Source organism: Cebus imitator, unplaced genomic scaffold (assembly GCF_001604975.1).
Source record: "Cebus imitator isolate Cc_AM_T3 unplaced genomic scaffold, Cebus_imitator-1.0 Scaffold56, whole genome shotgun sequence".
In the NCBI taxonomy this organism is placed as follows: Eukaryota; Metazoa; Chordata; class Mammalia; order Primates; family Cebidae; genus Cebus; species Cebus imitator.
The window spans coordinates 7,110,272-7,117,231 of record NW_016107371.1 but is presented as its reverse complement, the minus strand read 5'-3'; the positions used below and the strand labels follow the sequence as shown (position 1 = coordinate 7,117,231).

At 35.2% G+C, this 6,960-nt stretch overlaps 1 long non-coding RNA gene across 1 annotated transcript in view; it reads left to right on the top strand.

The window, feature by feature from the left end:
* The first annotated feature begins 1,410 nt into the window (after nucleotides 1-1,410).
* Nucleotides 1,411-6,960, top strand: part of LOC119471316 — a 21,051-nt gene continuing 15,501 nt past the window's right edge. The window contains exon 1 of the long non-coding RNA XR_005200348.1: nucleotides 1,411-5,529. This is a non-coding gene — a long non-coding RNA (uncharacterized LOC119471316). The remainder of the gene's footprint in view (nucleotides 5,530-6,960) is intronic.

Genomic DNA, 6,960 nt, shown 5'->3' with positions numbered 1-6,960 from the left:
ATTGGCAATTCTTTCCATAGAGTACCATGTGCATGGAGCTTTAAAGGTCCTTATGACCTCCTAATTGAGAGGCCAAATTAGAGATAATGTGTTTGGGGGCAAGTAGACCACTTGAACACCTTTAGTGTTGAGCCTACAGACTTCTGGTTGGCTAGGGGATTGTCAAATATCAAAAAAACGTAAAAGACAGTCTCTTACTGGCAAGGTACTTCCTGAATTCAGGGAAAAAGCGTTAATGGAAACAATCCAGAGAAAGGGTTAAAGTTGTCCAGTCTTTCTTGTACAACCAAAAGACTTGCAACTGGTGTTTATCTTCTCTTCAAGCCTCAGGGGTTAGCAGCTTTATTGATAAGGGCAGTCCTGATCATAAATCTGACTGTATGTACATAAGTCAGTAGAGTTGGCTTTATTTCTTGCTGCCTCAAATCCTGGTGCTCACTTCTCTTCCTTACAAATAAGTGTACTTTTTTCAAGAATAGGACAGTTTTGTCGGTAGTTAAAAATTTATTCATGCAGACATTCCTCCTCTTCAGTGATTTTCTTAGTGTATGGGAGCTCATCTGCTGCCTCTTGCAGCAGAAGCTGCTTCTCCTATCTTGACACTTTTTAAGCCTGTCTTCTTTAAAATCATCAAACCATCCTTTGCTGGCATTAAATTCTCTAGCTTTAGGCCTTCACCTTCCCTTGGCTTTAAGTTGTCATATAATGACCACTGTCTGGAATCATATTAGACCCTATAACTGTGCCTTTCTTACAACAATTCTGCACCCACATAAAAACTACATTTTCAAAATGAGATAAAAACGTATTTCACAAAAAAGTACAATATTTCTGTACTTGCTGGCATAGCTGCAGCAACTGCTTCACACATTTTCTCTCTCTCTCTCTTTTTTTTTTTTTTACAGTAGTTCTTGTGCTAGATTCATTTATCTTGGAATGGCTGGCAATCCAGCTGCACACCTCAATTTACAGTATATATCAAGCGATTCAACTTTTTCTTGTAACGTCATGACTTCTCTGTTTCTTTGGATCACTTCCAGTACCACTGGTGGCATTTTGTATGGACTCCGTGGTGTTATGGTTTTGCACTAAACATGAAAAACATGAGAACCATGAAAGATCACTTTTTACAGCACTATGCAATTTACTGGAGAGATGAACTGCTCACACAGAGATAGCATCACATGGCATTTTAAGTGGATACTCACAAGGCCTCACTGCAATAGCAACAGGAGGTGGCTATGAAATTATGAAGTGATACAGTATTAACTACAGTTAATTTTATGCATGTGTGGTTTAATATCGCATGTTTGCATTTGTTTACATTTCTCTTGACTGGGAATGGGACCATGTCTGTAAGTGTATAAGTTTTGAAAAATTTTAACTTTAAAAAAAAAAAAAAAAAAAAAATTAACTTTTTATAATAGATTTGTTCGTGTGAATTTTATGGTAGTAAATGATAAAAATAGACTAGTATCTACATATTTTTATATATTCTTGACACCTTTTTCTTAATTCGGTCAATATTTTTAGGCTACATTGTTTGAGTTTTTTCAAATTGTGGTGTGTTCAAGGGTCAATTGTAGTTGGTCAGTTCCTGTCCTAGACTGTCATTTTCATTTATGTATGGTATCTGTCTGGTTCACTACAGAATCCCTAGTGTCTGGCTTGTATTAGGCCCTCAATAAATTATTGAATGAATGAATCAGTGAATGTTCATAATGGCATATTGGAAAAAAAATTGAAGGTAAAAGATTAGAAACTAAATGTATCTTTCAGAAAACTTAAATTTTCTTTTCTTATCAGGTGACCATGACCAAAATCATGTATTTCTTATTCTCTAATTTCCTAGTCTGTCAAATGGCAGTATTGACTGCTTTGTGTGCCTGGCTATTTGGGATTAAGTACCAATAAATAAATTTGAAAAACAACAAAAATCAAAACATCACATCCCTTTCTACATGAGTTCACAGTTTACGTCTGGAACAGGCACATGAGCATGAGATAAAATGATAAGTACTGCATGTGAAAACACTTAGACTTATGAAGTGCTTCTGTAAGATACATTTTTAAAATGGTTAAAGTCAGTTGAAGATTTGTTAAAATCATCAAGATACTGCAATGTGTGAAAAGTTTCATAAAAATTATCTTTTTCTTGGTCTTGTTTCCATTTTGGTAATGGTGGAAGTAAAAATGGAGAGTGGCAGATGCACTAATTACCTCAGATGTTTTCCTTCCTCTCAACTTCCCAGTTGTCAAACAAAAAGCTGGACAGCATACAAAACTTTTGGACTTAGAATCTTACAATATTCTGACCTTGTGTGGTTTGCCAGCCTATGACTGATCATCACATATGACCACTGTTTTGCTTTCTAGCCAGTGACTTTGTGAACAAAGCATAGCAGTACAGATATCCTCAAATACCCTCACTCACGTACCTTGAAGAGGTCACTTGGGTAGTAAACCCTATTGGTTCTTGCGCCACTAACACAAGAGCAATTGAGACCCTAAACTGTGTTTGCCTCAGCAACAGAATCCAGTAGTAAAAACTCAGCCAAAAGACCAGCAGTAAGAAAAGTAGTCAAGGTCAGGGCCAAACTATCTGCTGGAGTGAAACATTGAAAGCTTCCAATGAGGCTTTAATTAGACTGAAAAAACAGCTCGCTGTTAAACTGTTTTGTGTTTCCCATGCATAATTTACTCCCATGCATTTTTAATTCTCTCAGTGATCAAACGTCTTCTGGAAAAGTGCTAACTTCCTGGAGAGGTAGCACAAACACTGTTACGTTTTGTTAATTTTTCATTTCATTTATTTAATAAACAGTTTGACTGTTACAATCTGCAAGAAATAACATTAAGGCATCTCCTATTTTGGTTCTAAAACCATGGCTCTTGTGCTGACTTCCATTTAGTCTTCTGAGACTGGGAGAACAATGCCAGATTGATTCATTTTGTTTTTAATTGTTGTATAGACCATTGAGGGGTGAGGAGAATGTTGTTTGAATTTGACATTTTGAACTGGGAAACAGCTTGGAAACGTAGGCACAATTCCAGGTAAATAAGCTAAGTATACTTATGTGTGTATGTATATGTAAGTCTAATTGCTTAAAGGTATACCTCTAAGATTCCAAATTGATTGATGCTAGAAGGCAGCTGTTTAAGGACCAGAGGCATGGCTTATGTACAAAGTGATATGGAAAAAAATATAATTGGATCATAGAAAGACAGTGTTATTTAATCAGGATTTGAAATCTGGCAGCTCTCCTAGGAGAATAAAATACTATTGGATTGCGTTTATTTGTGGACATCTTTTATCTTGCCTCTACATTGCCCTTAGGCACTGTAACTCCTGGAACAGAAGGCATAATAATAGTTACTTGGTAGATACCTACTTGTTCACTGTCCATTCATTCATGCAGGTAGACAGGTGATGTTTGGGAAGTATCACAGCTGCAGTCTGGCAGAAAGAACCTGACAGTGATTCCCTCTTCTTTCCTAGAATGAGGGAGTATGGAGCTTTTCATTTCATTTTAGAGACAAATGGTCTGCACAGGAAGGAAACACATGGGTAGCAGTGTCTTTGTTCATTTGGCTAACCAGGCCAGAACTGTGGGTCCATCTCTGCATACGCCACTTAGTGTTTCTCTACTCCTAACCACAGATTTGCACTTGAACCTTTGCCAGCTGTTTCCCAAGTGCATGCCATTGGATGTGAGGGAGACCTGAAATGAGTGCAGATAGATCCGCTTAAAATCATCACAACTTTTTCAAACAAAACGCATAAAGCATGAAGCGCTTAATGGCAGATCAGAAGTTTTATCTTTATGTATTCAAAGGTCAAAACATTTGTAACACATGCTGCTGTCAGAGTAAATGCTGTATGATAGGAACAAAACTTAAGAAGCCTGTGACAAACTTGAATATTGAGACTTTTGTTATCATTTTAATCTAAAAAATTAAATTTTTTGCTGACAAGTTAGTATAACCAGTCCTAGAAAATAGTGGTTGGAATGAGAATGATCTCATTGATTCAGAAATTGCCAAAGGTCTACAAAACCAGTATGCCTCCTGTTTTAATAGAGGACATAATTAGAGAACGTTCTTGGTTGTCTAGCTTTCTTGCCCTGGGATTTGTGCCTAGTTGTTTGAGGATTTGTAGGACTCAGATTTCCCTAACAATCAACAATCCTTTTTATTTTCTATTTTCACTTTTAGTTACCATCCATCTATAATCATTTATATAATTTTAAGTGATCTTGAGAACAACCTTGTAATATTAATCAGGCATTAGTCTTGAAGTTTACCTGGTTAGTCATTTGGTAACCTTTTTTTATCTGACTATTAGTGACTTAAACAACTCTGAGAAGAACAGTTGACAATAAAGTGGGAAAAAAAAAGCATAGACCTATACTAACAAAATTAATTCTAAGATACTACATTCTCTTACTAGGAAACAGTGTGAAAGTTTAAATATCATTCATCAAAGTTTTTTTTTAAAGTTATACACTTTTTCCCCCCCTTCTAGAGTATCTAAGGAAAAAAGTAAAAGAACTCTCTTTGGCATCTCTGGACAGTTGAATAGACAAGGAAGAACTGTAGTCTTTTTTTTTTTTCAGCTAAATTACCCTAAGAACACTCTGCTCCAACATAGGAATGCCATGGAACAAGAGATGGTAACACAAGATACACCAGGAGACTCGAGGTTTTGTGTGTTTGAAACTTATATTCTACTATAATGACTAAATTGCAGAGAAGCAAAACTAATGTGTGTGTGTTTTTTTAAGATTTACCCAATGTTTTTTTGGTTCTGTCTTCTAGGAGTGAACAAACTCCTTTTGTTTTTTGTTTGTTTGTTGTTCTTAAATGTTCACCCTCAAATTTTATAAAACATTATAAAATGAGAAAAATTTAAAGTTATACTATATTCAAACTTTTAATGTTTTTATTATATGTATTTGCTCAAAATAGAAATGCCAAAAACATATAAAGATACAAAGTGGTAGGCAGTTTATGCCCTACATAACTTAATTTACATTGGTAGGACTATTTTTATCTTTAAACTTTTAATTTTCTTATAAAAATCAAGTAAATACAACAATTATTATTAGCTGAATAGCAGATGAGATCTCAGTATTTAAAAGAACAGATTTCTTCTTATAAACTTGCTTTTGATTTTAATTCAAGAATAATTATGCTGGGTTCTTACGTATGACGAGGAAAAAGCATGCGGTTGTGTGTTTTGGCATGTGTTCTTCTAGATTTTTCAGTGATGCTCATGATAAGCAACAAGGAAAACTTAGATTGTAAAGCCTTCTTCTATACCAGATTCTAATCATTGCTCTGAGAAAAATTTCAACACCTATTTGTTACTTTTGCTTGAAGATTTTATGTGTATACATGTTGATGACTTTTAGTGGTGAATAGGGATATGAAATTCAGTAGAGTAAACTTTTGGAACACAATCAAATAATACCTGCACAATCTGTGTTTCTTTCCAGCCCTATTACTGTTGCTTGAAAAAAGATTTGGGTAAGTAATTGCAAATTGATTAAAAGTATAACTTTTTAAATAACAGACTTTTTTCCCCCATCATTCATGTTTATAGCTCTCTCCTAAGAGAAAAATTCAAATGATAAAACATGGTTTTTAAATATATCACTACTATAAAGGATAAGAATGGGTGGGCATGAGTACATATCCCACCCCCAACACTTGTAGAAAAGTCTAGATTTTAGTATCAAACAGAGATGTGGGTGTTGTGCAATCAACAAAGCACTGTTGTGCAATAATTAAAGAATTTTTAAACTGAAGATTAAATTGGAATGTTGTTATAAACATAAAGGAAATGGCCAACATTTTTCTTTGTATCAAAAGAAAACTTATTTCTAAAAATAAGCACCCTCTTAGTGATGACCCTTTAAAATAGTTTTAAGTGATTACATCCACAGATGAGCTTTTGGCTCTGCAGCACTTTGCCATAAGTGGCTTGCTCTTTGATCCTGTAGCCTTTAATCAGGTGTGTATCTGAAGAAAGCACTGGCATGGCGGTGTCACCAGCCAGACTTGAAGTCCCTCTGGAAGTGAACCTGGCATCAGTGAAACATGCTGCTGGGTCCTGAAAAGTCTCCTTTGGCAGATGAATTTAAGGAAATGAGGCATAATTTCCCACTTCTAAATTTTATTTTATCAAATTGAAACAAACATGGATCTTTCTAAAGTTACCAAATATAAAACATCTCTTGGTGAAAAGGTAGAAGAAAGAAAAAGGAATGTGTTTTTGTCATCTTTTGTTTTTCACTTAACTTTCCCAGAAATCAGAATTAAGTGAAAGGAAAGATTGAGAATGTTACCTAGTCTAAGTGGTTGTTACTGACCTTTAGCATTCAATTCCTTTGTAATGAGACATTGATTTAGTGTAACCTAAATGTCCCAGTTTTCTTTATTTAGATTGTTATGAATATTGTCTTTTTTTAAACCCCAAAAGAAGCATTTTAGATATCATCTTAAGAAGTACAAACACCAAAGAATTATTTCTTTACTCTTTTTACTCAGCTTCCCCCTCGACTCAATCCCTGTTTCTTATCGCTACGGATTCTGTTCTCTATGAAGACGCCAGGCCTTGCTCTTCTCTTCCCTGTCCTTTTGCACCCCCTATCTAAACAGTCATAAGCACTGTCTTGGGTTTTTTCTGCCCAGCAATAACTTGGTGATTAAGGACTAGGCTGGAATCCTTCTTTGCCACTTATACATTGGCTTTGGAGAAGTTACTTAACCTTCTTAAAGAATGTTTCCAGTACCTACACTGTAGGGCTGTGGGATTAAAAAAATCACATAAAGCATTAACACAGTGCCTGCCTTCCTCCTCTGCCTTTCAGAGTGAATGCTGGAAACAGGGTAAACACTCAATAAAGTGTTAGTTTTTTTTTTTTTTTTTTTTTGAGACGGAGTTTCGCTCTTGTT